The sequence below is a fragment of the Haemaphysalis longicornis genome, unplaced genomic scaffold (genome assembly GCF_048455015.1).
Source record: "Haemaphysalis longicornis isolate Haplotype H1 unplaced genomic scaffold, Haemaphysalis longicornis Haplotype H1 scaffold_9, whole genome shotgun sequence".
NCBI lineage: Eukaryota > Metazoa > Arthropoda > Arachnida > Ixodida > Ixodidae > Haemaphysalis > Haemaphysalis longicornis.
In genome coordinates, this window is record NW_027526460.1 from 83,826,158 (window position 1) to 83,842,441 (window position 16,284).

Genomic DNA, 16,284 nt, shown 5'->3' on the forward strand with positions numbered 1-16,284 from the left:
TTTCTATGTATTTTACTGGATTCTTGTTATTTACACTAACGTATTCTCCAAGTAACTTTAGTGTAACATAAAAATGATCGGCTAGTTTTTTAGAGATAATAGCTGGCATCAAAGTAAAGTTATTTGTGCGGCTAAGAATGTGGTCTATGCAAGATTTTGTACTTTTATCTTTTAAACGCTCTTCTCGGGTTATTGCATTTATTGTGCTTTCCAAGCAAAACTGTGAGACAATATCTAAATAATCATTGACACCAGGTTTGGAAAGGTTAAGAGTATCTATGTTTAAATCTCCAGCAATAATAAGGTTGCCTGCGTAATCAAACTTCTTTAACATAAATTCAAACTTCGTCAAAAAGTCATGAATAATGCCATTCGGCGGGCGGTAAATTGCCCAAAGAACAAATGTATTGTGGTTGCTGGAAATGCTCACTGCTATACTTTCTGCCGTCTGAAATGAGAGTACAATTTGCTCCGATTTCCAATTATATTTCACAAAAACAAGGACCCCACCGCCTCTTCTATTCTCACGGCACACGGAAAAAGAAGTATAACCTGGAAGACTGTAAGTATTACACATATCGTGGTTCACACCAATGTCGGTCAAAATTAGCACATCCACTTGAGTATTTACCTCCGTAAGGTGCATTACCAATTCATTCCAGTGTTTCTTAATGCTACGGATATTTACATGGGTTATCTCCAGGTAATTCAGAAGATTTTCTTTTTGGATTTATTCCTCACTGTAACGATGCCATTGTTCAAAATTAGAGAATGTTTTTGTGCTCATTTCAGTTGGTGTAAGTCATCTTCCGATTTAATCCAGATCTTAGGCGCACCTTCTTTTTCTTTAACAAGAACTTTTCCGTTGCGTGTCCAGGCAAACTTATAATTCTTTTCACGAGCTTTCGTCTTTGTAGCCCAAAGCAACTGCTTGGTATATTGCGTCAAATTTTCATTGATGAAAATTCCTTCTTCTCTGAGCGTGGTTCTTTTCGCGCACCATTTATCGCGGTGATCTCGTTTTCGAAAGCGCACGATAATGGGCGGGATTTTTCCTTCTTTAGCTTTGAGCCTATGCGCAGTTGATACTGTCTCAACAGTGGGCGTGGACAGTTGAAGTTTGCTCGCAATTTCTGTCAGGACGTCCATGAGGTTTTCGTCATCTTTTATCGGGACACCGTGCACTTCGATGTTTTTTCGCCGTGAATACTGTTCTGCGTCATTCAAAGCTATCCTGATTTGTTTGATTTCACGATCTTTGTTTCGAACGTACGCTTGAAGTTCTTGAACTAGCCCAGTTACGTCTGAGGCTGCCTTTTCCGCCTGTTCTAGGCGGCTTAAATTTTTGTCATACTTTTCCCCAAGGAACTCGACTGACTTCTCAATACCTTCAATAGTTTTTGTTTGATCGTCCAGAGTTTTTTGGATTTCTTCTTGTCGGGCATTTTGAGTGCAGAGTTGTTTTTCAATTCCCTCGATTCTTACTATCAACTGAGCAAGCTTTTCGAGAGATTCGGCTCCCTGTTTAGTAAGCAAGGCCAATGCGTCCGCGACTGTCTGGGTAGACTGGTCTGTTTGGGGGGAGCCCTTGGCTTCGGACTGTCGCTTAGCATGAATCTCGCAGGTACTACATGTCCATGCGTTACATTCATAGGTATGCATTGCCTTAAACACAGCTTTTGTGATTCCGGAACATTTACCGCAATGATAGGCGTTCTTACACTGCGAACAGTGCAAGTAGGCCGAGCCAACAGCAATTTGCTTATGGCACGCAAGACACAGCAAATCATCATCAGACATATTAAACCCTCACAGACCAGCGGGGCGAATACAACCAAATTGACAATCTGCAAATCAACACCAACATGGGATTTGCTTTTCGGAAGCGAAAACGTAACTCTGCGCTTCTGGAAAGGGATGACATCGTCGTGTGGTGGCGGAAATATCTGCGGACTCTTCGAGAAATGCGAAAGCAGAAACGGTACGTGTTTTCGATTTGGCGGACGGATAGGTAAACGTCAATTCCTGCGAATAAAATAAAAATTTCGTATGTAACATTATTTGACAGTTGAGATGTAACAAGAAAAAATAACGATGAAAGTTCTCGTACAGCCAAATATTTTATTGCTGAGAAGTACTTATCAACACCGCTTCACATGCATACTGGCGTTCACTTTATATTTTTCATGGCGTTTTTCTGTATCCCGGCCTCTTGTTCGTATTTTGCATGCTATTCTGGTTCAGCAAGTGAAGTGACAAGTATGCATCGACATGGTATAATAATGTATGGATAGCACTCAGTGAGTGGATTTTGTTAGCGATGTGGGTGGTGTACGTTCTGCGAACATTTTTTATTTTGGTGTTTTGCGGTGCCACCAAAAACTAAACATACCTGCCTGCGTAGTAGAATGATGTTAGGTGCAAGCAATAAGTCCCTTCTCTGTCTTTACTAACCCTTCTCCCCAAAGAAAAAGTGACACGAATTCCATTCAGTTTCGCAGGACTCTATACTACCTCGACGAGAATTGGGTCAATGCTGGGCACACCAAGGGCACGGTGTGGGAGGACACCACTGTGTCATCCCGTGAAGATGCCTTTCGCAAGGGTCTAACTACTGGGCTTCGTGCACCAACAGGCAAAGGTGGTCGGCTCATCGTCCTTCATGCTGGAAGTGAGAAGGGCTTTGTGAACGGGGCAAGTCTCATTTTCCGTGCGTCAAAGAGTGCTTCCACTGACTACCGCAGTGAAATGGATGGCCCACGCTTTGAGAAGTGGTTCGCAGAACAACTTCTACCCAACATTGAGCCACGCAGTGTTATTGTCATGGACAATGCTCCGTACCACATTGTTCGGACCGAAAAGCTGCCCTCGACATCGTGGCGCAAGGCCAACATTCAGTCTTGTTGACTGCAAAAATCATCCCGTGGGGTGATGACCAGTTGAAACCCGAGCTCCTTCGGCTGGTTAATGAGAAGAAACACAAGTTTTTTGGATACCGGATTGAAGCCCTGGCCAGAGTTGCTGGTCATGACATTGTTCGGCTTCCTCCTTACCACTGTGAATTCAACCCTATTGAAATGGTGTGGAGCCAGGTTAAGGGGTATATTGCTGCCAACAACACTTCATTCACTCTCGCTGACGTTGAACAACTACTCAACGAAGCCATCGCCCTCGTGACTCGCGAAAACTGGGTCCGGGACTGCGCTCTTGTGGAGCGTCTTGAGAAAGAGGCCTGGGAGAGGGATGGTGCAATCGGCACCAGAATCGACAACGTCGTGATTCCGCTAGGTTCCGACTCCAGCAGCTCTAGTGACTGCAGTGACAGCGAAATGAGCGGCGTAGAGGAACTGTGATGAAACCGGTGTGCGCTGACTTATGTGGTGCTGGTCGTGTGTGGCGAGTGACAAAGTGCTTTGTTTACGGTTGTGGTGACCGGAAGCTTGAAAGTACGCTCGGTTGGTGCTGCTTTTTCGTGGCAGCTTACAGAGCCCCCTGTTTAACTTTCCGATGCCCAGTAGCTTGGAAGTACGCTTTGTAGGTTATGTGGTGCTGGCCTTGTGTGGCATGTGACGAGGTACTTTGTTTTCCTTTCTGTTGGCCAGAAACTTGGAAGTACGCTCTGTTGGTTTATGTGGTGCTTCTTGTGTGCAACAACTTACAGGACACCTTGTTTACTTTTCTGATGCCCCGCAACTTAGGAGGTAGCTGCTCATACAGTGGTGGATTTGTGCAGCACCAGGCAATCATTTGGAGTGGTTGTTGCTTGTTGTCAATGTGCGAATTAGGCTTCAGGTTGTCGGTTGTGGGTGGCAGCTAAGATGCACTTGCTGTACCTTTGTCATGCATAAAATAAAACCTGACGACGAACGCTGGTAGCAAGCAGTGAGGAGTGGCATGTCACATATCCTGTTTCACCCAGAAGAAATGCAATGGGAAAATTTGATTACCTGTGCATGACATGAGAAGACCGGAAGAATTATTTTACAAGAACTGCGAGATTGAAGTGATATCCAGAAATGCATTGTTGAGTTGTCTATCATTTGTAATTATTTCAGTCATCTGAAAAAAATATACTACCATCAGTTGCACATAGTAAGTGAGGTAATCATTTGTACTCACTTGCTCATGTTTTGTTGGTCTTTTCGACTACAGAGGGTAGATTGCTGAAGTAAAAGACCATGTCCGGCTCAAATAATTTCTTTTAAATGCATATTTACAGGGTAAAATGGCGAGGAGTAATACGAATCGTCAATGCCTCACTTCCAAATGTCGAAACGCTGTGGGTTTCCTTGCTACCAGCCTTAGCTTTTGTAAAAATACTACCTTCCCGAGGCCCTGGGATATGAGGTCGAACACCCGAAAGGTAACGGCACGCTCTCATGAAACATAATTTACAGAAATGTTCACTGCCATGGGGATGGGCAGTGTCCCTTTGTCATGTTTGTGGTGCAATGTCTGGTACATCTATGTTGTTTTCACGTTTATCATGAAAAAATTACTGCACACCGTACTCGGTGACTGCGAATAACTGCTAACAGAGCCAGAAATGTTTGTTTCGAAATACGTGGCTGCGTGCCTTTGGGTGCTCAAGTGGGCTTGAAAGATGGGGCCATGGTTTTAAAGGTTTACTCCTGTGACTGGCGTTCTTGTGCATGTTGGTGGTTGTGTGACTACTTGGAGTGGCTTCCAGATTTTGTTCAGCTGATTATGCAGGAAATAAATAAATGAAACAAAACACATTCTCTGTTCTACTTCAATTTTTCACGTAGCACATATTATTCCTGCTGACTAATGCTCACGGTGTACCGATGTCAAACGGTTTGCAATTGGCGGTGGCAGCCCTGAGTGTCGGAGTGTTTCTGCTGGTTCTGGAATTGTGTGGGCAAATCCTGGCCACAGCCACAAAATCGTACATTTTTTCGAAATTTTGGAGCACTTTAGCGATGGTGGGGTGTCACGTCGCCGCCAAATGAAAATTGGTGAATTGGACGGGCAGGGCCATCACTGGTGAACCCACGTGTTGGGCTCGGGAACAAGTAAGAGCACGGTGAGGCCAACATCAAATTTACAGCCATGAATACCAGTCAGCTATTTTTTAATCTAGAGCCAGCCATGCTCCCACAACATTGATGTAAGTGACAAAGAAAGGAGGCTGTTGCAGCCAATTGGAATGTTGATGAAGAGTTAGCAGCTACACTCAGCCAACGCGAATTCTGTTGCCTGGTTTGGAAGCCAATTGAAATTCTGCTGACAGGCCCACTTGCGGTGTTCTGGATACGGTGATTTTTTCGGCAAGTGACCCAAGAAGTATGCGAGTGACCACACGTTAAAAAATGGAAAGGGGTGGCTTAACCATCAATCTGAGAACGGCTGGATATATTGGCGTTTGGCAAAGTTAGCTGATGCAATGTACTTTACGATGTCAGTGACCACATTACTTGCAAAATGTTCAGTGACCAATTGTTTTTAAACTTTACGACCCGCGCTAACTGTGCAGATGTTTAGACAGCGTTACGTTTTTCATCCTTCCAAGTGCTGACACGCCTTTACGCTGTAAATAGGCGACTCAGCCAGTGAAGTACGACTGCTATCCTAAGGTATGAAACCTGCGCCACGTAGTATAACGAGACACGCCCGAAAGCCCGCTGTTCATCAAAGATATTGGAATAGGAAGGCGTGGCGATTGAGCGCAAGATTCATGGGTCTGCAGCGCGAGCTTCCCCTACACGCTTTCCCAGTTGCGGGTCACCGAAACTTCTTGGGGCCTGCCTAACTCAGCGCGATCCAAATGGGATTTCACTTCGCGCCGTAGTGCCGTGTGCTGCCCTAACGGCATAGCGAGCCTGCGCTATGTAAACACGCTACACGTTCGCATTGTGCTGCCCTGTTTTCGGCTAAAGAAGAGTTTAAATATCAGTGCCTGCCCTCAAAACTGCAGCGCTGACAAAATTAACGGCGTTTCTGGGCGGCTCAGAGTTCGACGGTACCGTCCACGCTATAATATATTAAGTCGGTCCGAGTTCTCCAGTGAATGCGTTGGCTTTCGCTTAGAATCAAATGAAACGTAGACAAGGATACGCCAATATGCCTGCATGATTGGTGAATGCGGTTCAGCGCACTCAACCAAAGAGCTCATGCGAAGAAACGAACTGTAGCAAATGCGTATGCGTCACGCCGAAACCGAAATCGAAACTAGTTTATTGAGAACTACTTTGGCGCAGTAACCCAAAGCAGTTCCTCCCCTGCCCCCCCCCCGCGTAGCTTTGTCTCCATTGCCACAGAAAGTTGTCCCCGAGTATAGTGTAGTTTACAATTTCTTTTTGTAATAATTACTGTTCCCCGAACCTGACAGTAATTGGCCAGTACTGACTTTAGAGCCAAAGCCACACAAATAATTTTTCGTTATGGTGTTTAACGCGCCGAAGGTACTACTGTGCTATGTGGCGCACAGTAACAGAGAGCTCTAGAATAATTATCCCAGCCTGAGGTCTGTAACGTGCACCAAATTCTCTAGACACGGGCGTTCTCTCTCGGCCACACTCAAATGAACACAGACCGTTTCCTATTGCAGTTTTTCTTCCTTATTTACTTCCCAAGGAGGCAAGCGCTTCATTTCCAAATTAGTGTGCGTTAGCAGGCGATTCCGTTGCCGGCGTGCCTTTTAACAAGTACATTCTTCATCCATGGTTGGAGATGGTTGGAGCTTCCACGGTGCCCTACAACTCCTAGAGTTTCTTAGAAAGTGTACTAGAGAGAAAACTGCGCCTTGGAATCCATGTCGACCTGAGGGGTTATGGGAAGAGCACTGCTACTGGCTTGGCATGTCTAGCGGATTTTTAGGCGTCTTCTTGGGTTTCGTTTCTTCACTATGCGCTTTAACGTCTTTGAGGTTGCCGTACGGTGCTAGCGTCAAAATAGTCCATGTGTTTTGTTTCGTCCAGGAGGTGCCGGAGCAGTCTCCACGTTCAAACCAAGGGCGAAGAGCAGCATAAACTCGGCAAAATCATCCACAAAGCGACCTCGAAGGACGGGGAGGACGAGGTGAAGAGAAAACTCGGCGCCAAATACCTCCAGATTTCCCCGAAAGAAAAACACCCAGAATATCAGGGAACGGAAAACGCCGAAATAGACCGGGACACAGAAGAATGGAAGGTACGAAAGAACATGCAAGACCGCAATAGAAGATCGGCGGCGGGACCCGACCGAGTAAGCAACAAGGCACTACGAAACCTGAACGACGCAACGGTCGCGGCACTGACGGAATACTTCAACAAATGTTGGAGGGCCGGAAAGCTACCGCGCCGATGGAAGGAAGCCAAAACAATTCTAATACCGAAGCCGGGCGAACCACCCGGAGTCGAGAACCTAAGACTGATACCACTGACGTCGTGCGTAGGCAAACTGCTCGAACACGTACTCATGAACAGGTGGCAACACTACCTCGAAGAAGCAGAACTATACCCGGACTCGCTCACCGGGTTTCGGAGTAAGCTAGGTACCCAAGACGCTATGCTACAGCTCAAGAGAGAGATCGTAGACTACGACACAAACACCAACGATAACAGAGCAATACTGGGCTTGGACCTGCAGAGTGCCTTCGATAAAGTTCGGTAGTCGGCTATCCTTGCCCAGGTATCGCGCCTGAATTTGGGAAAAGATTGTAGAACTACATCAGAGACTTCCTGACCGACCGCACAACCCGAATCTGCGCGGGAGACCTACAACTACCAGAGAAGACACCAGGCAGCGAGGGAACGCCGCAGGGGGCGGTAATCTCTCCGCTGCTCTTTAACATAGTAATGATCGAGGTCGCCAACCGACTGCAGAGCGTCGAAGTGGTACGACATTCAGTGTACGCCGACGACGTAACGCTATGGGTTACTGGCGGCAGCGACGGCCACATCGAGAGCAAACTGCAAGAAGCCCCGGAATCAGTAAAAGACCAACTGAGGGGCTCGGGAATGGTATGCTCCCTCGCAAAGTCGGAGCTCCTAGTGATCGCGCCCAAGGGAGCGAGGCGCAACAAGCAGCCACCAGAGACGGCGACAATATAACAGCAAGAACACAGGAGGGACACACCATTCCCCAAGTAAGCAAGATAAGAGTCCTAGGAATGCTCAACGAACGCAGCAGGGTCAACGGAGATATGGTCTCCAAACTCGACGCCAAGAACGGCGCCGCGATGCGACTCGTAAGAAGAGTGTCGAGCAGAAGAGGTGGGATGAAGGAGGAACGACTCGTAAGACTCGTTCAATCCTTCGTGGACAGCCACGTCGCATACGTCACTGCCTTTCACAATTGGCGGCAGTGCGAGCGGAAGAAAGTCGACGCGATGCTGCGCAAGGCGTACAAGTCGGCGTTGGGGCTCCTAGGAGGCACGAGCATGCAGAAGCTCGAAGCCCTCGGACTCCACAACAGCCTGGACGAAATAGCGGAAGCCCAGCAGACGACGCAGTCCACAAGACTATCGGAAACCAGGACTGGCAGAGAAATACTACGACAACTAAGCGTCAGCGTCAGAGAAGATCTGCAGACGGGGGCGCAGATACCGCAGGAGACTAGCAAACGCATCGTCGTAAGCCCGATCACGCGGAATATGAACACAACGTACAACAAGGAAAGAAGACAAGCACGGGCTAATGCGCTGATAGCACTTCACTCGAACGACGAAGGGGCGGTATTCGTGGACGCGGCCAGCTACAAAAACATCAACGGCGTCTTCAGCGTCAGCGTGGTCGAAGCCAAGACCGGCGAGACCAGGCTGGCGGCACGTGTGAAGACCAAGTCGCCCATCCAAGCCGAGGAAGTGTCGGGTGCACTCGCCATCGCGGACCCAAGAACAAAGACGGTGCTGTGTGATTCGCGAACGGCAGTGCGCAATTTTGCGAAGAACCGGGTGAGCTGTGCGGCCGGGTGTATTCTACGCAAGGCCGAAACCAACAGCGACAACGACGGTGTGGTAATTAAGTGGTTGCCCGCGCATGCGGGCGAAGGGGTGGCGAGCTCGCTGGGGCTCGCCAACCACAACGAGACGGCCAACGTCGTGGCGCGAGGATTAGCCGGCCGTGCCACGGGAACGACGGTCGCCGACGAAGTGGATCGCCCCGACAAGGACACCATGAACAGTTACAGCGAGGTGATCTCATGGTACAGACTAGGACGACAAACGATGGCCCTGCCTCACCCCGACCTGCCTAGGGAAGAGGCGGTTGTGCTCCGTCAACTACAGACAAACTCAGTGATTACCCCAGTGCTAGCCAAGCACCTGTGGCCGGAGGTTTACGTAACTGATGTGTGCAGACTGTGCGGGAACGAGCTGGCCACGCTGGCCCACATCCTAAAAGACTGCATAAGCGCGAACAATGCCAACAATGCCGACGTTCTCCCGCCCCGCATAGAGGAGGCGAAGAGATCCAACGACTACGACGTGCAACGCAAGCCGTCCAGCAGATTCTAGCGGCGGTCGAGAGGCAGCGACCGGACCGGCCGGAGGCAGAAAGCGACTCTCGCCGCTAAGAAGACGTCCGGCCTCGTCGACCCAAGACTCCATCCGAAGAGGGTGTGGTAAGGGTTACTGCAGGAATCTTAATAAAGTTGTTCTCTCTCTCTCTGTGTGTGTGTGTTTTGTTAGCCGCAAGGCCACAGTAGCCATGGGCCATGCCCCAGAGGTATATAGTAGCGGAGGCGCGGCGTGTTTGTTGTGACAGCGGGAGGTCGTGCCCAAAGTTGGCGATGCCGGAAGCGAAGTCATGAACGACTGCACTGGACGCGACTAAGCCATGTGCGGTTAACTATGTCTTATCGTTCACGTTTTTTCCAATACGCTTCGGCCGACGCATATGTTCAGAGCCGTTCAGGTACCGCTTCCAGTAGAGGTAAAATAAGTTGAAACATTTATGTTTTCATGGACTCTCGGTGTCCGTAACGGTTTGTGCGCATTTATTCGGGGTTCAATTTCTCAATTGATAAGCGTTGTGTTGATATAAGCTCTGGCAATTTTTGCCTTCTCCTTTTTATGCCTGTATAATAATGATTGCCGTATATTTCCATAGCTGTGTACGGTACGACGGCATGTCTTAGACGATCAGTTTGTAGTGTACCAGCGTTGTCAGTGTGGCTAGGTGGGGGTGTCTTCTTATTTATTAGTTGAAAATTGCGGTCACAAGAGTACTTTGATTGACTTTAAATTTGATTCTCTCTTTTTGGCCACCCTCAAATGAACACAGGCCGTTTCTGATTGCAGTTTTCCTGCCCTATTTACTTCCTTTAACAGGCAAGCCCTGCATTACCAAATTAGTGTGCGTTAGCAGGCGATCCCGTTGCCGGCATGCCTTTTAACAAGTATGTTCTTCATCCAGCGCGAAGTAAGATGATTGGAACTTCCACGGTGCCCTACAACTCCTCGAGTTTCTTAGAAAGTATACTAGAGAGGAAACTGCGCCTTGGGATCCATGTCGACCTGAGGGGTTATGGGAAGAGGACTGCTACTGGCTTGGCATGTCTAGCGGATTCTTAAGCGTCTTCTTGGGTTTCGTTTCTTCACCATGCGCTTTAACGTCTATGAGGTTGCCGTAATGGCGGAAGCGCCAAAATAGTCCCTGTGTTTTCTTAGCCGCGAGGCCACAGTAGCCTTGGGTCTTGCCAGAAGTATGGTAGCGGAGGCGCGGCGTGTTCGGTGTGACAGCGGGAGATCGCACCCAACGTTGGCCATGGCGGAGTCGAAGTCATGAACGACTCCATTGGACGCGACTAAGCCATACGTGGTTAACTATGTCTTATCGTTCACGTTTTCCACAATAAGCTACAGCTGATGCATATGTTCACAGCCGTTCAGGTATCCCTTCCAGTAGAGGTCAAATAAGTTCAAACATTTATGTGTCTCGGACTGTAGCTGTCCGTAACGGTTAGTGCGCATTTATTTGGGGTGCAATATCTTAATTGATCACCGTTGTGTTGATATAAGCTATGGCAATTTTTGCCTACACCTTTTAATGTCCTCATAATAATGATTCGCCGCATATTTCCATAGCTGTATACAGTACCACGGCTTGTATAAGACGATCAGTTTGTAGTGCTGGGTGTCTTCTTTATTGTTAGTTGAAAATTGAGCTGAAAAGAGTACTTTGATTGGTCCAAAATTGAAGAAGTCTGTTTGGCTTCGATACAAATGAAAATGACCCACTGTCTGCATTCCTTTCGCATTGCGCTAACAGTGGGCAACCTCGTTTTAGCAGTGTCGACAGCGAGAAGTCGGAAGTCAACCTTGCAACCGGATGTCCGAAAGAAATACACAGAAAACCGAGCGCGGTATCACGCCGCGGGAACTCTACGGATGGTCTGGGACTGGAAATCTTTGACGCCCAATAGATGCGGCTGTCGAAAAGCAAGTATATATGCGAGCAGCTGCGCTCGATGTTCATCAAACGCTGACATTGTTACCCACACGTTACAGTTATGGATTTTCAAAGGTATGCACACACTGCAGCTGAATGCGCTGTCAATGCAGTGCCTGCACTTAATGTACCTTCCATCTCGTCTTACTTGGACATCCCCACAATTCCCTGAAAGCAGCAATCTATGTCGTTTACAGTGAAGGTGCTCCTTGCAACCCCTACTACAAAGAACAATTTCGAACTGACAAATTGAGCAAATCAACAGCTGCTGAGCCAATCGTCACCGTACTTTTTTGTGAGATTATTTGTAGCTTTGAAAACGCATGGCCATTCCACCCTTCGAGTGCAGATCACCAGTTGAGTTGTATAGCACAAGGGGCGGTAGACGTACTTGTTTATTAGTCAGACCTGTGCCATAGCCCTACAGAGTAAGGCAACAGTAATGAATTCGAATTGCTACCACATTTCAACCATATTACTCGTGCGGAAACTATAGAATTTGATAACACCTTGAAATAGGAAAAAGTGAAAATTATGATGGCTTAGAGGTTATGAAATCGGGTCGCAAAGCAGCGTGCCCTCAGTACAGTAGTGGATATGGTGGCGGTGAATGGCATCAAGAAAGTAGCATACACTTGCGTGCATTTACTACACGTGTAAAGTATAAGTTGACCTGTTTAATTAGGCAAAAGTCACGCTTAAACGGAGGGTAACCGTGTCGCAATGGAGATTCCTGAACATTTTGATTCTATGACGGGCCGAAAAAAACATGAAAATGTCCTGCTCGTGATCCCCCCGATAAGTGTCTTGAGGTCATTAAAACACGCTCATGCACACACCAATCGGTGTAACAGTGGGGGATCGTGATCATCACCACGTTAGCTCCGAAACACTCGCTCAAGACAGCCTTAAGGCCAATCTGGCAGGTGAACCAGCCCTTCTGGACGTAGTGAATCCCTTCATGCAGAGGTGTTTGAGAACTCGCCAGAGAACTATTCAAATGGCATTTTCCACGGTGCCGCAAGTGTTCAAAATTGTGAATAAAAGTGTGTCGCGAGTGGTATATCATCTGTCTGACCCGGCGCATCGCTATTTGCCAAGGTCGACATAGTCGATGAGCCGTCCAATCTATGCACCCAGTTCACAGAGTTTCCTGTTTACTATACCCTTGAGCAGGACTTTGAAAATGTGCTCGTGGGGGAGTCGTTTTTGTATGCCATTTTCAAGTTTTGCAGCATTTCAGCGCTGAAGACTGGCCAGCCACTGACAATCTGGATTAGCTTACTCATGGTTTTTACGCTCAGCTTGGGAAATAGTGTGCATAGGTATTCATTCGCAGGAAAAGAATATTAAGGGACAGTGGAGGCAAACATCTCCACCTCCTTACTGTACCTTCTCCATTGTAAATATTTTCTGGCGTTCTGGCTCCAGCTTTGCTGAATTTCCCGTGCGTATTTTCCGAGTTGTTATTTGGCCTCTGCTTCTTCTGATGGGCAATGCTGCTCCCTTATGTGGGCAATGACAGCTTTTCAAAGTATTTTTCGTAGTGCTGCCTTTTTTCTCCTCCATCAGCGTAATTGTTTTCTCGTGGCTTTCAACTTCCCTGATCCATGCTTCACTCACTCTTTAAGGCCGTCGTGAAGAGCTGTGTGGGAGTGGTGTGTGAGCACACTTTTTATTGTATTAACGTGAAACCATGTGCCACGTTGGCACGATTTGCTGAATGCTATTATTCACCATTAGTTTAGCGCTTCAAATGTAGAAATATCTTGTGTGCATTCCTAGTTCTAAAACAAGTAGTAACTGGTGATTTTTGCACTCTCACAATCTTGCCCTTAGAGGAAATGCATTATAGCACTACGAGAAACTTCATGAGATAAAAAGAATTATTACTGTTGCAAGTGTAAAACAGTTATAAAAGAGCGGCACCAAAAACTGATTGCCTTCTGCACGTTACATCTCCAGGTGGACTGATCTCTTGACGTTTGCGGCACAGTTTATATCTTCCTCGGATAGGATAAGGCACTGCAATCAGACTTACATAGTTGCGTCAAGGTGAAGACAGTTTGGAGGTGCACCAGATGCTGCACGTGTAGGGAACAAGACGTGGACATGAGGTTTTATTCGTTTCTTAATATTTACAACCATAGTTTGGTTGTACTGTTTTCAATTTTTATCGTTTTTTATCTATGTGCGACCAGTACGATTCTGCCAATGGCATACAGCTATGAAGTTTTGGTATTGTAATATTTCATTTTATTTTGGTTCTCTGTCTCCTTATGTACCTGCTTGTGTGCATACAAAGGTGGGCGTATACACACGCGCAACTGTGCTTCCAATAAGAGGACCTCTAAAAGTTATGGCACTGCGTCCTCACATAGTCAACATTGCAGGCCACCCGAAATTATTGAAGAATTGAAGTGTGCTCAGTAAAATATGTGGGGGGTTTTCTACCCAAATATTTCTTGCCCCATGGGGTGGACTCATTTCTGCAGACATCTGCATCAGCGAAATTGCATAAATTAAACAGGCCAATGCTGATAGAAAGATGTACCCTACCGAAAAATGAATGCAATAAAAAACTAAAAATTGCAGCCGTTGACACGTTTCGTATATACCTAAGTTCAGAAGCGGGCCTCGGCTAACACTTCGACGTTATTGAGGCCGCTGGTTTGAAACGTGCCCTATGGAGACACGTGCGGGGCCACGAGGCCACTTTTTTGAGAAAGTGTAAAAAACATTTTCTGCTTGTTCTACTTCATGCTTGAATTATTTTAAAGTCGAGATATATAAAAAAGCGGCTATAGCACAGTAATTTTCTGTTCCCGCCGATTTCCTTGTAATCGGGCTGATATTCTACAGGGGAGCAGTAGGATACACGAAAAAAATGAGTCCCTTCTTGAAGCAGCGCATGAAGGTTGCACTCGAAGTTATATCGTGGGAAATTCTTAGTTATCGTCTGTGTTTTGAGTTGTCTGTATTTTGACGTGTCGCATATCAGGGTACATGCACCTGAAACCATGTTCCAGTCGCCAACCAAGCTCAGGTCATATCAGTCGCAGAAAGCCGGGTCTCCAACTCGAGTTCGGGCTACTTCCCGACAAAGTAACAAAAGGAAATGTCCCGACAGGCGCCATGGTCAACGGAGGCGCTTCCCCCGACTTTCTGCAGCAGTCTCGGAAGACACCATTATTCCGGGATCTCCTGTTGAATAGCGAGGAGACTATTTGGAGCAGGTGGACCACGTCATCAGTTTTAGCGGGTGAGACCATGAAGAAACACTCCTATATGTAATTTTATACCTCGAAGACACTGCTCAAATTTAGTTTGAGAACCACGATAGTGCCCTTACTACCTTCATTTTATTTAAGAACAGATTATTGAAGATTTCGACGACCTTCTTATAAAAACAACGAGCCTAACGTTTCCTGAAAGGGCATACACAACACCCCAACAAAGGGGTGGTAATTTTTGATAAGGATACGAAAAGACTATTCTGCCATGGTGACCCGGAGATGAGCGAAATGAAAAAAAAATTGAAATTTTGATGTGCGGAGTTATGCTGGAGCTCTTTGCTAGAGCGTTCGAAGCCTACCAAAAACCATCGATTAACTTCTCTCAGAGGCCTCCATGACTGAGAAGACGCTTGACATGCGGTTAACGAAGTACGAACGGGAAATTGGCCCTATTGCTGCGAACCCAGCCGACGCAGTTGTTGTCACAATAGACAACAGACCATCCGCGCCGTTGTGCGTGAGGAGCTACCTAAATGTTTTCCACAACGCCTCAATTTCAAGTCGCCACCCTCACTGAATTAATGAGCGAAGTGCAGCAACCGCTACAGACTTCTGACTAGAAACTTTCGTGGCTCTTCCCGATTTTTTCAAGCTGTTCATACAGATCACAAATCAGGGGCATCTCCTTAAATTTTTATTCTTGTTAGTATTCACAAAACCAAAAGATTGTCTCGTGCGTCAAGCACGATGAAAACACAATTTTTTTATATTGTATACATGGTTTCCTTCTATCAATACTTTAAAGAGATTTATGCCTTGAATGCGTACACTTCCCTCTTTGTATCCTCGAATCATCTCAGCGTATCCGTGCGGATACGCTGAAACCAAGAAAACGAGCTTGGCCGGGAACACTAGCCTGGTGTACCTACCTAGCTGATAGCCCAATTCTGAAGTTGCCGGAGTCTCATATGAAGGTCATGACCCCCGTACGAAGTGGAACCACACTCCGCATGGAGAGCTCGCTGCGCTTCATAGTCAGTGATGGTTCAGTGACCTCAGCGGTGGAAGGGAAACCACCGTTCGTCTGGTTATCGGAGACCACGACCCGAATGCTCAGATAGAGACGAATCTCTGCCCGTCATAACATAGCACCGGCAAAAACAAAGCCGGCAAGTTTCCCGCGCCTAATAACTGCAGCCGATACGACAGAGTCGCCTCGACATAAACGCTGCACCGAAGGGGAGGGGAAAAATGAGCCCGTAGAAATCTTTCGCCGGGTTAAAATTAAGCGTAAAAGGAATCATCTGTACCGGCATTTTAATGAAAACAGAGGTCCAGCAAATGGGAATCAGCAATTTTTAACAGTCGACGACAAACGGTCCCAAGAATGACGCTAGGCGATATTAGGGCTGAACATTTAATTGTTACGATTACGGAATAAGTAATTTTGGAAGAGAAGTTTTGTCCATCATAATTTCCAATGTTCATAGGTTTGTCGCTTCTCATGAGATTCCAAAAAAAAAACTACCCTAAAAGGAAGAGTACCACAGGCACAATTACGAAAACAGCCGATACACACAGGCTGAAAACTACAATGCGAAGTCAGGTTTGAATGTCTAGTGTGAGTCGTATTGCATGAGAGTTCAACCCTGACT